The following is a 19,872-nucleotide window of genomic DNA, read 5'->3' as shown; positions in this document are numbered from 1 at the left end:
TTGACCATAGGGTCTGTTGAGTTCACTATAGAGTTTCAAGTATTGAATATAGAATCCTCTTACAATCTGTTGTTAGGAAGGTCGTGGATCCACAAGGCCAAGGCGGTTGCATCTACACTGCACCAAATGATTAAGTTTGAGCATGACAGGCAAGAAGTAGTTATTCATGGTGAAGGAGATTTGTCAGCCTACGAAGATTCTCCCTTGTCTCTTATTGAAGCAAATAACGTAGAGGAGACATTCGTCTATCAAATTTTTGATACAATTCCAGTAAATCATATCCTTGAATGGCAAGCTATACCGGGACTGCAATTGTCTTTTGCTTCTATCATGATGGTGAGTGAACTTTGGAAATACGGATTTGAGCCTGGAAAGAGTTTGGGAGCATCTCTGCATGGTATAGTTCATCCCATATGTCCGAGTGAGAACGTGGGCACATTTGGTCTGGGATTTAAGCCTACAGATGAAGATTTGAAGAAAGCCAAGGGAAGGAAAAAGTAAACATGGTCACTCCCTCACCCAATGCCACTACTCAGTGAATCATTTGTTAAGAGTGGTGTCACGAAGCATGTGGAATTTGAAGTTGAATTGGTTGATGACTCCCAAAACCTTTTTATTGAAGTTGATATGATCGAAGCAGGAGAAGGTACCAGTATGGCAGACGTGCAATTCATAGGTCCAGCTGTTCGACTCAATAATTGGGAAGTCACTCCTCTCCCCGTCAGGAGGGATTTTTGGTAGTTTATTTTTTTTTCTTTCTATTTATCCGAGTTATTTCAGGGTTGTAATTCAGATTTTAGTTTGTTTATGTTATGTTGGTATCTATGTTTAAACCCTTCTATCTTTTGTTTAATGAAATGTAATGTCCCTTTTGTTTCGTGTCTAATATATTTTGTTTTTCTTTTCTTACACAGTTCTCTTTATGCTGATTCTAATGACATGACATGCATGCAGAATTTTCAGCCTAATCTTAAAATCCAAACTAATCAAGATGTAATGAAGCAGGATGGGGAATATGATGAAGAAGAAGCACTAAAAGAGATAAGCAAAGAGTTGGAACAGTTGGAAGACAAACCAAATCCTAATTTGAATGAGACTGAGCCAAAAAATCTAGGGGATCAAGAAGATATCAGGGAAACTAAAATCAGTGTACATGCTTTGCCACAGCTAAAAGATGGAATGATTCAAGCATTAATTTATTAGAAGGATGTTTTTGCATGGTCTTATAATGATATGCCTAGTTTAAGCACTGAATTAGTGGCTTATAAATTGCCAACTGATCCCGCGTTCCCTCCTGTCAAACAGAAGTTGAGGAAATTTAAAACGGATATAAGTATTAAAATTAAAGAGGAAATCATGAAACAACTTGAAGCCAAAGTAATTCGAGTAGCTCGCTATCCCATGTGGTTGTCCAATGTTGTGCTAGTACCAAAGAAAGATGGCAAAATTTGAGTGTGTGTTGATTACCGTGACTTGAACAGAGCAAGTCCGAAAGGTGATTTTCCACTGCCCAACATCCACATTTTGCTAGACAACTGTGCTAAACACGAGGTTTCCTCTTTTGTGGATTGCTATGCTGGATATCACCAGATTATTATGGATGATGACGATGCGGAGAAGACGTCTTTTATCACACCATGAGGAACTTATTGTTACCGAGTCATGTCGTTCGATTTGAAGAATGCTGGAGCAACATACATGAGAGCCATGAACACTATATTTCATGACATGATGCATAAGGAGATTGAGGTCTACGTGGATGATGTGATTATTAAGTCAAAAAGTCAGTCCAACCATTTTAAAGATTTAAGAAAGTTCTTTAAAAGGATTTACAGGTATAATCTCAAACTCAACCCGGCGAAATGTGTATTTGGAGTTTCATCTGGAAAGTTGTTGGGGTTTGTAGTCAGCCGTCGGGGAATTGAATTGGATCCCTCGAAAATCAAAGCCATTCAGGATTTGCCCCCGCCCAAGAATAGAACGGAGGTGATGAGTTTGCTTGGTATACTGAACAACATTAGCAGGTTTATTGCTCAACTTATAACCACTTGTGAGCCCATATTCAAGTTGCTGAAAAAGAGTGCTGAGGTAAAATGGACTGAAGAATGTCACGAAGCGTTCGATCGAATCAAAAGATATTTGTCAAATCTGCCCGTGCTGGTACCCTCAGAGCTTGTAGGCCTTTAATCTTATATTTATCAGTCATGGACAATTCTTTCGGTTGTGTGTTGGGTCAACATGATGTCACAGGCAAAAAGGAGCAGGCTATTTATTATCTTAGCAAGAAGTTCACCGCATATGAGGTCAGGTATACTCTTCTTGAAAGGATGTGTTGTGCCCTAACTTAGGTGGCACAGAAGTTGAAGCATTATCTCTCATCCTATACTATTTATCTCATCACCCGCCTGGATCCTTTGAAGTATATCTTTCAGAAGCCTATGCCGACGAGTCGATTGGCAAAGTGGCAAATATTGCTTATCGAGTTTGACATTGTATATATGACTCGAACATCCATGAAAGCCCAGGCCTTGGCAGATCATCTTGCTGAGAATCCCATTGATGAAGAGTACGAGCCATTAAAGACATATTTTCCTGACGAAGAAGTGTCGTATGTCGATGAAGTCGTTATAGATGCTGATCCTGGTTAGAGGTTATTTTTCGATAGAGCTGTCAATATGAAAGGAGTCGGAATAGGTGCGGTTCTTATCTCTAAATTGGGACAATATTTCCCGGTAACAGCACAACTTCGATTCTACGGTACTAACAATATGGCAGAGTATGAAGCCTGCATTCTTGGTTTGAGGTTAGCTGTTGATATGGGAGTCTAAGAATTATTGGTGTTGGGAGATTTGGATTTGTTCATCCATCAAATTCAACGCGATTGGGAGACTCGAGATTCAAAACTCATCCCATATCGACAATGCTTGCAGAAGCTATGTCAACGGTTTGTGTTAGTAAAATTTAGGCATATTCCAAGGTTTTGTAATGAAATCGCTGATGCTTTAGCCACTCTGTCTTCAATGCTCCAACATCCTGACAAAGCCTACATCAATCCAGTACATATACAGGGTCGTGATCAGCATGCTTACTGTAATGTGGTTGAAGAAGAGCTCGATGGAGAACCTTGGTTCTTGGATATCAAATGGTACATTCAGTCAGGAGAATACCCAGCATATGCCACCAACGATAAAAAGAGGACTATTAGGCGTTTGGCTAGTGGATTTTTCTTAAGTGGGGGAATCTTGTATAAGAGGACCCCAGATCTAGGACTTTTAAGGTGTGTGGATGCAAGAGAATCCTTGAAAATCATGGTTGAAATACACTCTAGAGTATATGGGTCGCATATGAACGGCCATGTCTTGTCAAAGAAAATTCTTCGAGCAGGTTATTACTGGCTTACTATGGAAAGGGATTCTATTCAATTTGTTCGGAAGTGTCATCAATGTCAGGTACACGGTGATCTGATACGTTTTCCTCCTGTTGAGTTGCATGCAATAGCCGCTCTATGGCCGTTCGTGGCTTAGGGAATGGATGTGATTGGACCGATTGAGCCGAAGGCATCAAATGGACATAGATTCATTTTGGTAGCCATTGACTACTTCACAAAGTGGGTAGAAGCAGTAACTTTCAAGTCAATGACAAAGAAGGCTGTGATAGATTTTGTTCATGCCAATATCATTTGTAGATTTGGAATTCCTAAGATGATCATTACAAATAATGCGGCCAATCTCAATAGTCATTTGATGCAAGAAGTATGTCGACAGTTTAATATCGCACATCGAAATTCTAATCCATATCTCCCAAAGGCCAATGGTGTTGTAGAAGCTGCCAATAAGAATATAAAAAAGATACTATGAAAGATGGTACAAGGATCTAGACAGTGGCATGAAAAATTATCATTTGCATTGCTAGGTTATCGCACCACTATTCGCACTTCAACAGGGGCAACTCCATATTTATTGGTGTATGGGACAAAAGCAGTCATCCCTGCAGAAGTTGAAATTCCCTCTCTTTGAGTCATTGTAGAAGCAGAGATTAATAATGATGAATGGGTAAAAACCCGACTGGAACATTTGAGTTTGATTGAGGAAAAAAGGCTAACATCTGTGTGTCATGGCCAGTTGTATCAGAGGAGGATGGTTCGAGCGTATAACAAAAAGGTCCATCCCAGGAATTTTGAAGTTGGTCAGTTGGTATTGAGATGTATCCTTCCTCACCAGGTTGAAGCGAAAGGCAAGTTCCTCCCTAACTGGAAAGGTCCCTTCGTTGTGAAAAAAGTGTTGCCCAATGGAGGCTTATATTTGACAAATACTGAAGGTAAAATGGCAGAAATGGCTATCAATGCTGACGCGGTCAAAAGATACTATGTATGATATTTGATCCTTTGTTGATTTTATTGCATGTTTAGTACTTGCATTTTTAAAGATTGATATGATGAAGGCATTTTATTCTTCTATCCAAACATTGTGTCATCCCTTGTTCACCCATTTGAGCTTTATTTTATTTTTCTTTCATATCCCTCTTTTGGAATCAAAATAGAGTCAAAGATAAATGTCAAGAAAATAAGAATAAAAGAAAGAGTTCGAAAAGAAAAAGAAAAAGAAAAAAAATCAAAATCAAATCAAAACAAAGAACCAGCTGATAAAACTACGTGTGACTTGATTCTCCTCTCTCAGGAGTGAGATACGTAGGCTGCCTTATTTCGAGCTCAGTCCAACCAAATAAAGATTTAAGATTCACCCAGTCAACAAAACTGGGGCATGAGTTAATGTATTGTTTGAGTCGATTCCAAAAGTTGTAAGTCCCACCCCCACTTCAAGTATCATTTGAGCCCCTTACCATCTTTTCTAACCTTAACCAAAAGCCAAGATACAACCAAAGAAAGTCCTTCAGATCAATTTTTGATAATTTTAAGGCTAAGCATGCAATGGATATTGATGATACATTGTGAAGTACCACTTGTCTCCCTCAGCATAAGAAATCAGGAAAGAAAATAAAAATGAGAGAGTCTTATTAGTGAAAACCTTTGCAGGCATCATAAGGCGATGGTGAGTTGAGAGAAAATGAAAATGAGAGTCTTATTGGTGAAAACCTTTGCAGGAACCATAAGGTGATGGTGAATGGAGAGAAATGAAAATAAGAGAGTCTTATTGGTGAAAACCCTCACGGGCACCATAAGGCGATGGAGAGTTCAAGAGAAAAGTAAAAAGTGAGAAGAAAGATATTTGTTGGCAAAAGTCTTTTAAGATGTCGTCAATCGAATATGATGCATGAGTCCAATGGATTTGAAGAAGCGGCTCAGCGGCAAAAGGTACGAACTCAACAACAAATGGGGAGTTTGGATAGGAAGATCAGGCAGCTCAATCCAAAATGCATGTCATACTTATTGGAGTTGGTTTGTCGTATTTAGATAAGTTTTCTCTTTGAATATGGGACATTGCCCTTTTCTTTCATTTGCATATTCATGTTTTTTGTCTTTTCTTATGTCATTTATCAAAATAAAAGTTACCATCATTTCTTTATATTTTAAGTCAAGTCTGTGTCAAAACAAGCAAGAAAGAATTTCAAAATTTACTACCATTCTTTCCAATTATATGAGAAAAAGCCAAGGAACAGCACAGGAAAGAAATATGATCGTAATTCAACATGAAGCAAAGGAAGTCTATCAATCGACAGGCTATGTGGATTCATAGAAACATTCAAATTTGGGAAAAGAGTGCACCTCAGGGGCATGGTAAAATGGAAACCCATTGTTTGAGTCAGAGCTCTTTTCCCTCAATATGGGTCCGGGTCAATGATGCGGCAAGACAGGGCAAGTGTTAGCAATTTGGAATAAAGATGAAAGGAACGAGTGCTGGACAGATACCTGAGGAGCCAAGATCTGCAAGCCACCACTAAGTTTTAACTGACAAATTTTCTTTGATTGAAACAGGGGCAAATTCGTTTCACTTGGTTCAACTACCATTGGAAATGCACATCCATGGGATTTTACCTTATGTTCAGGACCCTCCTGAAAAATGGGATTTTACTTTCTATTCAGGCCCCTCCTGAAAAATGGAATTTTACTTTATGTTCAGGACCCTCCTGAGAAATGGGATTTTACTTACTGTTCAGGACCCTCCTGAAAAATGGGATTTTACTTTATGTTTAGGACCCTCCTGAAAAATGGGATTTTACTTTATGTTCAGGACCCTCCTAAAAAATAGGATTTTACTTTTTGGTTAGGACCCTCCTGAAAAATAGGATTTTACTTCTGCTCAGGATCCTCCTGAAAAATGGAATTTTACTTTATGCTCAAGACCCTCCTGAAAAATGGGATTTTACTTTCAGTTCAGGACCCTCCTGAAAAATGGGAATTTACTTTTTGTTCAGGACCCTCCTGAAAAATGGGATGTTACTTTATGTTCAGGACCCTCCTTAAAAATAGGAATTTACTTTCAGTTCAGGACCCTCTTGAAAAATGGGAATTTACTTTTTGTTCAGGACCCTCCTGAAAAATGAGATTTTACTTTATGTTCAGGACCCTCCTGGAAAATGGGACAACGCTTTCAAAAATGAAATACTACTTTATTATAATTCTTGTTTAGGATAATTTTCATTCTAGTTTTAATTTTGGGTTTCAGGAGCCTGCCTGAAGAACAGGGTGATGAAATAGCAAGTCAGGAGCCCGCCTGAAGAACAGGGTGATGAAATAGCAAGTTAGGAGCCCGCCTGGAGAATAGGGTTAAGAAACGAAAAATCAAGCAACAAAGCGAAGCAATTGAAAGCCAAGCAACAAGTTGGAAGAAATTTCAAGTCAGGAGCCCGCCTTAAGAATAGGGTGATAAAAGTTGAGTCAAGAGCCAATAGAAGTTGTATATATAGGATTTTTGTAATTTCATTTACGTTTTAACCTGTAATTTTCAATTTTGATGTAATAACAGAGCCGCGAACCGGAACCTCGACGAAACCTCACTCGACTCTCCAACTCGGTATAGTCCATCTGCGTCCAATCCTTGGAGATACTTGTCACTTGATCCCCTCATAACTTGGTGGGTAGGTTGTCCTAATTCAAGACCTGGTAGTCCTTCTTTCTTCTGTTTCTTCCTTTGAATAATGGTCGGGACAAAATTTTGTCTCGTTGTCTACTTCTTTTTCTGAAAACACTGCGTGTTTATATTCAAAGGGGGAATGATGTAGGCACATAATTTTGTTCCCCTCAAAAGTTCGATTTTATTCATTTTTACCTTATCATATCATGTACTCTCACCCACGTGATTACATCCCACAAAAATACAAAAAAAATAAGAGTAACTTTCAACAAAATCCCTAACAAACTTTTATTCTTTTAACACCCTAACAACCCTCTCCAATAAGAAAATGACAAATCACCACCTCACCACCCCATACCCTACCCCTTACCCCTACCCCCACGTTACCCCCCCTCTTTTTTGTTTTTTGTCCAAAAAAAAAAGACCCAAAAAGGGAAAAATACAATATATATACACAAATACACACATACAAAGGAGGAAATTTTTTGGCATGAACAGTAACAAAGAGAAAAGGGAAATCAGCCTCCATCTCTCTAGACCTTCTCTCTAGACTCTCACTCTCTCTCTCAACAGATCTCGCCGGGCGCCGGCGCCGCCTTCTCTCACGATCCATGATCTCTCCCTCTCTCTACCATCTCTCTCTCTTCTTTTTTTCTCTATCAAAAAGCAAAAGCTGTCGCCGACCACCACCACGTAGGTCATCGTGGCTGGTGCGCGACCCATCACCGACCTCCTCTCTCCGCTCTCCCATCTATAGCTATGGTTCCAGCTGGCTGAACCATCAAGAACCGCAGCTAACATCGCCACCCACCATCCACTACTCCAGCTGCCGGCCCGACCTCTCTCCAGCGATGGAAGAAGGCATCGGAAATAGTGAAGCCGGTGACCGATCAACGTCCACCGGAATCGGTCGGTGAGTTTGGTTTTCTGTTTGAAATCGTGTCGGTCACGGATGGCTTGAAATCCGAGTGTTGGGGGGTTCGTTTCCAAGGTTTCCATTCCAATTTTAAATCTGTCCCGTTTGTATTTATCATACTGAATTGGATTCATCGCGATCGAGGTTCTCCGGTCAAGTATTTTGGTCTTCGGATTTCTTTATTATCTTCAAGGATTAATTTCATCGAGGTCTATTTCTTCTAACCGAATCTTTAATTTATTTTGACTTTTTGGTGATGTTGTGGGTGTGGATGATTTATTTGTTGCGTGTTTGGTATGTTCGAATATGTGTTATGTATTGGTTGATGTTGGTTTCGGACTTTGAAAAGTGAATTGATAAATCAAAGCATGTTTAATCATATTGTTTGAAATAAATTTGGGGGACGGAAATCGAAAATTGATAAAAGTAAATATTTTGATATTTTTGATACATTGTTGATGTTGAATGCGGTATGTTGTTGAGCGGGTAGGCAAATAGTAAGCTCGGGTAGGCAAGTTCAGGATTGGTGTAATGTGAGAATGATCGGAATATTTGTTGAATGTTTTGTTTATCCTATTTGAAAAGTGTATTATTCAACCGGGGAATTCCCCGAGGTAATTTGTATTTATTCACCGGGGAATGCCCCAAAAATTTTGTACGCTAAGGATGTTCGTGATCAAGGCCAGAGGCATCGGGTAAAGCATGGTTTAGGAATAGTGTAGGTTATTTCAGTATTTTTTATTTTCGGGTTGTAATAATTGGACTGGACTTTACATTTTTGTTTAGTTTTTGTTATTGTTTGATTATTTTGTGTGCTTTTGTGTGGTTTATGCATTTGTAACGTCAATTTAGCCAATACGCTCTGCCAAGCGACCGTGGTTGAACCACGGGATCGAGGGGTGCCTAACACCTTCCCCTCGGTCAATAGAATTTCTTAGTCGGAATCTCTATTTGCAAACCAGTCTAAGAGTCAAATGGTTTCGAAAAGGATATTCCAAAGGTGACTTGGCACACCGGATTATGCCAAGTGGCGACTCTGAATAAATAAACCCTTTTTCGAAATAAATTTTCATTTCTTGTCACTTAAATAATAAAACCCTTTCGGACTTAAAATATACATTTTTTGGAGTATGTAAAAAAGGGATGTGACATCTACATTGAGTTTATAACATAAAATTTAATAGGGTGGCATATATTTTTTGCATTCACGGGATTTTTGATGAATCCTGGGGGGTCCGTAAAGACTTGACCCTAATATATACCCAAGTTTTGCCATTCTTTTCTCCATTTTTGAGACTTGGAGCTTAGAGTTTCACACTTTTGAGAAATTTCTTCTAATTCTAAGCATGGGTAAGCTTTGAAAAACCTATTTTAACTACTTTGCTCTAATTTTATTATTTATTTCTTTTTTTTAACATGGTCAAAGTGAAAAATGGAGATTTTGGCCCCGAAGGCTAAAAATTGGATATCTCTAACTTAAATCTCGATTTCAATCCATTTTAACTTAGGTAAGTTTCTAATCTAATTAATATTAATTTTCTATCAATTTCATCTTCGAAACAACTTCAATTCTTGATTTTCAAAGATATTACCCGGTAAAGCTTGAAATTAATTTTTATTTGATTTGGACCTCTCTTTTAACTCATTTTTGCTTGGGTTTTAGGCTGTAGACTCCTAAGAATATCGAGAACATATTTTTTAAATAAAATTTTAATTTTTTCCTTCTTTTTTGAAAACTCGTTTTGGGGGTTGGTTTTGACCCCAACTTAAAAACAGTTAACATAGATATCATTGGTTTTATTTTGACATATAGATTTAATATTTTCATATTTAGTTGATTCTGAGTTTGTTCGTATGGATTAAACCTTTGGATTAAAGGATTGTGGATCGAATTTTAGTATTCAAGGTAGGTTATGACTTAACTTCTTTTAGACTAGGATAGATAGTTAATGTTGACATAAATCATGTTAAGAGTGTGAGAACTAATCATGAAACTGGACAAGTTTATTGTGCTATGCCTACATGGGGCCCATATGTTGATGTATTTTGTGGTTTTGGAACATTATTTGTAATATGTGGCCGTGTGGGATCTTATATGATATTGTTGGCCTTGTATATGTGAAATCAATTATATGTTGCTAATGAGAAATTTTAGCATGGTATCTATTATATATTGTGATGTATTCATACTCTATTTGCATGTGAATCGTGTTGGATTTTATGGATGGTTGGAAAATTAAATAGATATATGTCTCTCTTGATTGGTATATTGTTTGGATATAGAAATACTTATGTTAGTTGGTTTTCAAATTTTCATCCTTATATCATACTCATTCATGAAACATTGGTACCACTATAGAATACTGAAAAACACTTAAAACACTTGCTTTTTTCTGAAAGAAAATATGACATCTTAAAAATAAGCCTCCTCGATGGATGTGCCAGGCGGAGATATATATATTAGTTGGATAAGAATTTTATACGAGTTGATGAACCCCCATGGGTCCTATGTTGGGAATCTTTAGATCCGTGGGTGTATATGAAGATTGTGCGAAAACCTCATGCATTGCATCATCATTATCATCATCATTTTTATTGCACTTACTTTTTTGTGCATATGTTGTGATTGTATATCTGTCTTTGACTTGTTATCTATCCATTTGTACTATTTGCTTCTACTTGTACTTGATATTCCTATATATGTTTGCTTTTCTTTTTTCTACTTGGATATGATATACATATATACTTGTATTCCTTTCTTTTATTCATTGTAATATATGTGAGTATTATAGAACTACTAGTGAAAATGGTATGGACTACCGTTGTGGGACATTTTATGATTGCAGGTTACGTGCCCATAGTGTGTATTTTGTATGATTTATCATCTACTTTAATAAGTTGGCCTATGATACCTAATGAGTACAAGTGAACTGTACTAACCCCTGCTATACCCTTTCGGTGCAGATTTTGGTACGAGTGCTCCCCACGTTGGTTGATTCAGGTGATATTTGGAGCGTTATGAGGTAGCGGTTGATTTCATGCATCCATATTCTACTACTATCTCTTATTATTAGACTATGTCTTTATTAGCATTCAGAGATAAAAATTTTCCTATTTTAGATATCCTTTGTATTTGGACAATCCAATTGTATTAGTTATGTTCTTACACTAAGACACCAGGTTTTGGGAGTTTGGCATGATATCTTTGTTCTTACACTTTCTCCTTATATTATATTATTGTGGTTTTTCTTAGTTCTAGGAGCCCAACCTTGATTATTGGTGTTATTTTCCTTTTTATATCAGTTTGGGTGATAGGCTTACTTATCAAGGCTTGCCACAACAAGTGTCATCATGAATCTTGATTTTTGAATCATGACATATTTACCTAAAAAGTGTAATTTTTTATTTCATAAATTTTCACCATTTTTGAACTTTGATACCTCGGGAAAGGTGATTTGAAGAGGTTTATCATCAAAAGTGGTTGGGTAAGCTTTTAAACATGACTTCCATCATTATTTATTTTTTATCTCAAATAACTTCAAAACAAATATTTTAAACTTGGATATTTGGGATTTAACTTGGTAAAGTAAGAAAATTATTTTTAATGATTTAATACTCGATTTTAATTTTTTTGATCGGCTTTTGTATTTAAAAACCTTAAACCATGGGTAACATGATTCTTTATTATAATTTCAGTTTTACCACTTTTTATTTTGGGATCGATTTTCGAAGTATTTTTGTACTAGATATACAGTTAGCCAATATGAGTATCATCAAACTCCTCTTGACATGTAGACAACATTTTTGATTGATTGAGTTTATTCTCAGATTGCACAAAAAGGAAAACATCCTAGTTGAAGTGTCTAGGCTCGCATTTTGGTTTTCAAGGTTGGTTATGACTTAACATTCTTCATACTTGGCTAGCTAGTTAACCATTCATGTAAAATATGCTATGAGATGGAGATTTTATCATGATATTCATTATTTCGGACCAGTATTTATCATGTTGCCCATGTGAGGAATTATATTAGTTTTATTTTTATATTAATTGTGCTATTATTATTATGGTGCCCAAGTGGTGGATAAGATCAATATTATTAATGTCTTACATGACTCTATACTAGTATGTTGTTATGCAATGGCTTATATCATGATCAATTGAGATTGGTACACATTTATACCGTTTATTGCATTGATTCATTACATGATAATGAATTGATTATGAGCATGTATCTGCATTTCATTCATCCATATTCATGAAACTGGTACTATTAGAAAACATTTATTTTGAAGAAAAATGAGATACTCTATAAAATGTCTTGACCGAGGGATGTTTCGATAAGGTTTGATGAGAACCTTCCATGGGTCCTCTCCTAAAAAATTATGCTAGAAAGGTGTATACAAGATAATATTGAGATATTGCATTGAATCATTTTCATTTCTCTTATGTGTTTCTTAATATGTAATTTAGTCTTCCTTATATATAATCGTGTAGACTTACTTTTATAAAATAGTAGTTGTATCATTTATATTGTTAGGAGATACAACTTGAGCCGCCATTAGAAACTTTTTTGTATGCAGGTGGAAGTGTGCCTCTAGTATTATTTATATGCTTTGTTTTCTTCTTTTCTCGATCGGTCTAAGATTCTTACTACGTACAATTGACCATACTCACTCCTACTTTTTGTACCCTTTCGGTGCAGATTCCAGTTCAAGAGTAATCCACAGATCTTGAGTTATTTGAGGTTCTTTCTATGTATTTATGAGATTCTTATTTGGAACATGATTTTAGACTTCATCATATCTTTATCTTGATTTTATTTTTCATTTCAGAAATAGAGTTGTTCATATCGACATTTTATGTCAATTATTAGTGATCTTTACTCATGACACTAGATTTTGAGTTTTGAGTTGTATTTACTTCAGTTTCAGATTTGATTTTATATTATTTGTGAAATTTTATTTCAAAGTCTCGTATGTGGGTGTTATTTAACTTTTCGTCATACCTCTTATCACATTGGGGTGTTGCGCTTACCTACCAGTGTTGGGATAGAGCACGGGTCATCACGACCTTAAATTCGAGGTGGTGACATAAATAGTCCTCTTGAAACATACTAGCTGCTCGTAATGTAAGTTTTAAAACATTTTTGTTTAAATCATGCTTGAATCAAAATATCATATCATGAACATATCTATCTCTGTGACTATTGAATCTAAATATATTAAACTTTTCTGATCTTTAACTTTCAATATACGGTAAGCATCTTCTCTTTTCAAGACATGATATTAGGCATAAAGATTTTTTCTAAACTTTTCAAGAACATAAATTTAAAACATTTAAAGAAACTTCTAGGGAAAACGTAATAAATCTGTTAAAACATCAAATATGCTTTCGAATTCATATGAGCAAATCCACAAAGATTTCTGAAAAATTCAACAGAAAAGAACTAGAAATCAATTCATGGAAGGGACTCCAAATACAAAAAAATTTAGATAATAAACATGAAATATTCAAGGAAAAAGGTTCAAATATGTCACTGAACTATCAGAAATGTCTCATTTATACCATAAGTTAAAAGTTGAGCCCATTCATGCCATCGCCGTTATAAAACCAGTTCATCCATGCCATTACTTTTTAACAGTAATTTTCAAAAATAATTTTACCGCGTGGCTTTTTATTAGAGGTCCACGTTATTAATTAAAATAAGCAAAAAGGTTCAAATATGTCATTGAACTATCGGAAATGACTCATTTATGTCATCAGTTAAAAGTTCGGTTCATTCATGCCATCACCGTTATAAAATCAACTCACTCATGTCATTACATTTTAATGGTGAATTTTTAAAAATAGCTTGGAACGTAAAATCCTTAGCATTCCATCACCGTTCCCACAGAAGGATTAAATTTACATACCTTGGAATTTGGGGGTTATGGAATGAGAAGATCATGAAAACACCCATCTTGGAACGTAAAAAGGCCAAAAAAAAAAATCAAAAAAGGCAAAAAAAATCAAATTTTTTGTTTGGATTTCATGCTTGTGCTTCGCGCCTTCTGTTGTGCCAGTCCTGGCCGCCTGGGATTTCAATGTAGTGTGCCGCACCTCCCAATATGCTAAACATGGATGACTGGTGAGTTTTGTGCCCGATGTACCACGTAAGTCAATGCACAACACATGGTTCGTCCGAAAGTTTGTCTTAAGTTGTGAAACTTATCTCACTTAATTTCTAAGAAGTTTTTAGTCCAAATAATTTGATATCTAAGCTTTAATGAACTTATAAAGATGCCATTAATGACTTGAAACACGAGGGGTGGGATGGGTCTTTTACAACTCTGCCTGTTGGCGTAGGACGAAAAGATTTGTGTAAGTAACAAGGATTGAATTTTAGCTTTGTTTGATATTATTGACCATTCTTTTTGTGAGAGTTGAATCGTCTGGATGCATATCTGCATGGAAAGGATTGGGAATAGTTGAAAACTCATTGTAATCAAGATAGATTAGGACTTTGACCTCAATACGAATATTTTATCGGCTTATGTGTTGTTCGTGTCTTAAAAATTATAAACATGGCATATATATGGCGTGACATGAATATTTGCGTGCTATCATATATGTAAAGAAGATATTACTTAAAATGCTATATTTTACCTTTGATTCTCTTTCCACATATTGATGACATAAGCATTGTAGTAATGCTTTGTTGATGAATTTGTGATAATTATATATAAGAAAAACATGTTCTATCAATATGCCTATAGAAAAACTTGAAGTTGTTTCTCTTCGATCAACACATCACCAACATCTTTCACTTTATTCACGATGTTTACCATATGTGATGATGCTTATACATTGTATGATCAGGGTGTTTCTTATAAGTATCAAACTTTATAGTAAGAGCCTTTAACTTAGAAATTAAAGTATGGCCATATTTTTCTTTTCATGCAGTATGTACTTAGTATTGTAATACTTTTGAAATTCTCTCATAATATCATTGTCCATGTTCAACAACATTATGAGAGTAAGAGATATTTTTTTAAAACTTGATATGTCTCATGATCTGTCACATGTTGGGGGATATAACCATTTTCAAAAAGTTTTTGAGATACACTAAGAGCTTCAAGAGTCTCTTAGTATTTTAGTACATATTAGATTTTCATGCTCCATATTTCATATTTATTATTGTTAGACTTATCGCATTTGTTGAGCTTGCCGTTAACATTCTTTGCAGAAATTGGCATACTTGTTTAAACAAGTATAAAGTATGATGAGATAACTATATACATTAGTATAGCCTAATTTTATATAAATAATAATTATTAAAATAATTAACTATGTTAATATTAATTTCACATCAACTTCAGAATCAAAAGTTTACTAAGTTCCCAATTATCTTTCAAATTCCAATATGTCATAAATTTAAACAATCAATCATCGTATCTTGAATCATATAAATTCAAGATAAAATAAACATAAATTTTATAATAGTTATAAAAATATTCAATTATATGATTGCACAACACATTAAGAACAAAAATGTGGACTTACAGAAAACCACAAAGTTTTACTATAAAACATTATATATTAAAAATCATCCTTTTCTTTTCAATATTAAAATAAAAAATCGTTGGAGAGGACAAAACTAGAGCAACAATCCCATGAAAAAAAATTGTTGCAATTGCTATTTTCTTTAGAAAAAAATTGATTCGGCAACACCATTTCTTATCATTTGTTTTTTTTACAAAAACTCTGTGGAATTGAGATTCTTTTGAAAAGATATTTCCAACAATATCAACAAATGATAAGTTGCTGTGAAAAAATTATTTCAGAACACACCAACTTGCCCTCATCTAGTATGAAATTTACTAAATCGAATCCTTTCACTCCTAACATAATTAAGAATTATTGAATATGTACATACACCCATCAATTTAAATGTAGGAGTATTCTACTCTCCTCCAAATGAACACACTGTTACGACCCCAAATTCATCCAATGATTTCTTTTATAACAATTTAAAAACAACTTCATTATACATCCAATGCTCATTGTTGCTACTAAAAATTCTGCAACTCTTAAGAAAAGAGGAAAACCCATGATACATAAAGTTTTAACGTGTTTGTCGGAGTAAAAAGGTAATCGAACTTTGCCCTTTTCCTTCTCAACATTAATAGTCTCCTAGACTACCAAAAGAACTAATCTAGAGAAATAATAAGAAATGCTCTGAAAATATTCACAAACAATATAGAATAAAATCCATACAACTTGAAATTTTTTTCAAACGAAAAATAAGACTAGATAAAACAAATAATGCTGGCTCTGATGCCAAAGAAGAATCTAATCAAACACTTACTTTGCAGGATCATTGAATATTATTTTACTAGTCAGTTTAATTACATCCAAAGACGAACTTCACCATGTTGAGTCACAGTCAAAAATCATATCCGTTATAGAAGTTGTTCCAAATGTTTTGCTGGAGATAACTTTGATCTTTATAGGAAAGTTCTTCGTAAAAGTAGATGAGTGTGTAGCAGAGAGAAAGAAAAAAGAACGTTAGTTTTGTTTCTGTTATTGCCTTTTTATCTTTTCTAAAGAGACAACTCATCAGATAGTTTTTTTCAACATACACAATACTTAACTTTTATTAATTACTAATTTAAAAATATAAATAACTATATATTGCCTAATATGAATACGAATTTACCCACATGGATGACCCGATCAAATTTCCTTCATAAGAGAATGAAATGCCACAACATGCAACTAAAAGAACCAATGTATCCTTTAGGTGGAAGCCAATATCCCATACCATTTAGGATTAGGCTGGGAAGAATGCCAGAATGATTAGACAACTCAAAGAGGTCATACACTTCCATTTATGCTTCTAATTCGATTCCATTTTGCTGGAGTTCATGAGGTTTTGGATATTGACAAAATAGCTAAAACACGTTAGTTAGAGTGGTTTATTGATGCTCAGGTAAAAGAAGATGTGTCCATAATGAGATTATTGATATAAGAGGATATGAATGCTTGATTTCAGAAATGGATAAGCCAGTACACTTTATAAACTCAATTTAACTATCACGGGTGGAGATGAAGAATTTGAATTTGAATAGAATACATGATAAGAGAGGTTGAGTTGAAGGAGTTTTACTTGATATAAAACTCTAAAGAGAGAAGAGTTTCTAACAAGTAAGAAGTCTGATTTGATGAAGAACACTTTGGAGAGTTCTATTAAAATAGAGGGAGTGACCTTCACAGTCACTCATGCACTTACAAAGCAAAAAGGCATTCGACATATTGATTTAGCAGTTTTCAGAAGGAATATGTTGCTGAACCCGGTCCTGATACATGGAAAATTAAGGAGTCTTAGTCTTTATGTATCGGGGTTGATTCTTGAGTTGTAACTGTGATGTAATTCTAGTCTCAGTGAGTGATAAACTGAATTAGGATTGTTGTCTTCAAGTTAGAGAGCTTAAATACTTGATATCACTTTCCTTGGAGGATTGTGAGGTTTGTTTTGAATAGGGGTTATAGTTTATAATTCCTAGATTTCAGAAGTCTTGTAATTTGTTTGTTGAGGCTTAAAGTTGTTTAGTGAAGTTGGGGATGTTTAGTGAAGTTGGGGTGAAATCTTATAGAGGTAGTCGTGATTTTTCACACCTTTTTTAGCCGGGTATTTTTCACATAAATATACTGTCTCATTTACGTATACGGGTTAACACGTTAGGCAATATGTTTCACTCTTAGTTTACTCTTAAAGGACTATTAATAAAATAAATAGGTCACCTACTCTATCACATTTTCATCCTTGCTAAAAAAAGGAAGCAAAGATGATAATCTAACTAGAAATTTCCTTTGAAGAGTAGCAATCCATTGTGTGAAAAATCCACTTCTCCCATAGAAATGGTAAGTCAAGTAAAAGAGAAGGGGTTTGGGATTGGGACAATGTTTGAGGTTTACAAAGAACATATAGATATGGCATAAGGTGATGGATGAAGCACAGTCATGGGTTTCAGCTTGCTTGGCAGCACTGTCATGCTGAAAATACAGATGCACGTCGACATTTTTACACCGATGGCAGGTAAGAATTGCTTTTTGAAACCCTATATCACCGCAAATTTCACATATTTTTTCCTGCAAGTTAAAACAGAAAACATACGAAATTAAGTGAAGCTCATATTGTCCTCTGGTTTCTGCAATGAACAAGGATCTAGATGCTATCAAAGTGCTTCATTGAGCTTCTTTTGTCACACAGAATCTGTTAATGATATGGATGATACTATCATAGCAGTTGTACTGAATTCAAGCTACTTATAAAAGGAGGACACACTAGACAAACTTACAAGAAAGTTGAGAACTTTAGAAGTTAATACTGTCTATTTTCGGTATGCACTACATACCATTCCATACATCTGATGGAATATATCAATTTTTAAAAATTGAATACATTATCTATCAAAGACTGTTAACCATAGGAAAATTATCTAATGAGCTGGTCAAAGGCACCAAATATTGGTATCACACAGTATTTATGCCAGGGGTCATACGAACATGGATTGTATTATTTAACTGGCTTTGTAAAGACAAGACATGTGAAAAACAACGAACCAAGAAGCACCACTCTCGTATATTTGATTAAAAAAAGAGTAGTGATTATTCTGATAGAGAAATAGTCTAGCAGTAGGTGCTGGTGCAACTTATAAACTCTTATTTTTACTAATATTCTTTTATAATATTCGGGTTCACCTCATCATGCGGGTACTATTTCACAAGTACTCTCTTGTTTTTGTCAGGATGCTGCATCTCTTTGTGATGCACGTATGGACTCTTAGGGTAGAACAGATCCTCGCTAGTCACTGTGCTCCTTCGATTGGTTTGTGGTGGGCCACATTTATCTTTTTGGGCACTTTTGCTTATGATATGACATTTTGAATATCTTATTTCTGCGTGGTCAAGTTAAGTCACCGGTGTTTTTTTATACAACCAAGAATTTGGATCTTGACAAACATTGTTCAATAGAACAAGAATTTGTTAATAGCCACATCTATAATTGGCAGGCTACACAAACAATTAAGAAGTTACCCATTTATTCTACTATTGATCGTGCCATTGAGCTTCAAGCAATAAGTCTCAATTACTATTGATTTCCATACTTGTCGAACGGGTAAGTGATAATGAGCAAGAATTGCAAGGCTCAAGTGATGACACTACACATTGGGCATGATTGTCTGTAAGAATGAGACTCAAGGATGAAGTCGAAAGTGTAGTAAGGACTAAGGTGCATGTTGTCTGTGAGGTGGCAGAACGGATTAGGAAGTCAAATACGAATTACTTACTTCAGAAGGAGAATGTGAAACTATCATTTATTATTGTTGGAAGAACACTGAGGCCTGTGGAAAGACATACTATAAGGCAAGTATAAGTGCACTCGGAGAAATAAGTTACAGTGTGGACTTATTGAGACTTCTTTATTTGTGGAGTGCGAGCCAACTAAGTTTTGATATAATTTTGTTGTGTCCGGTGGACTTTTCAAAGATAGACTCCAATTTAGCTATGTTATTTCATTTTCCTATTCTTGTTTTTCCTATTTTGGAAATATATATATCTTTTTCATTCAAGATACCATGTCAAGAATGAACCTTGGGCCTAACTCAACCTAAAAAACTAGCTCAAAAGGGAAGAATTACCCAAGTCCATATAAGCAAATTATCAGTCCATTTCCCAACCAATGTGGGACTTTTACCCACCTAACAATCTTTATAGGAATATTCTCATTGAAGTTCTTCATACAAGTAGAAGAGAAGTAGCAAGGAAATCCTGTTGAGGTACATGTCGTGTTTTTTCGCACCTTTTTGAGTTGTGTATTTTCCACCTAAAAATTATCTCATTTACTTAAACGGTTCACTGCATAGTTGAAACATATTAGG

Source organism: Capsicum annuum, unplaced genomic scaffold (assembly GCF_002878395.1).
Source record: "Capsicum annuum cultivar UCD-10X-F1 unplaced genomic scaffold, UCD10Xv1.1 ctg5377, whole genome shotgun sequence".
In the NCBI taxonomy this organism is placed as follows: Eukaryota; Viridiplantae; Streptophyta; class Magnoliopsida; order Solanales; family Solanaceae; genus Capsicum; species Capsicum annuum.
This window is presented reverse-complemented; position numbering follows the sequence as displayed.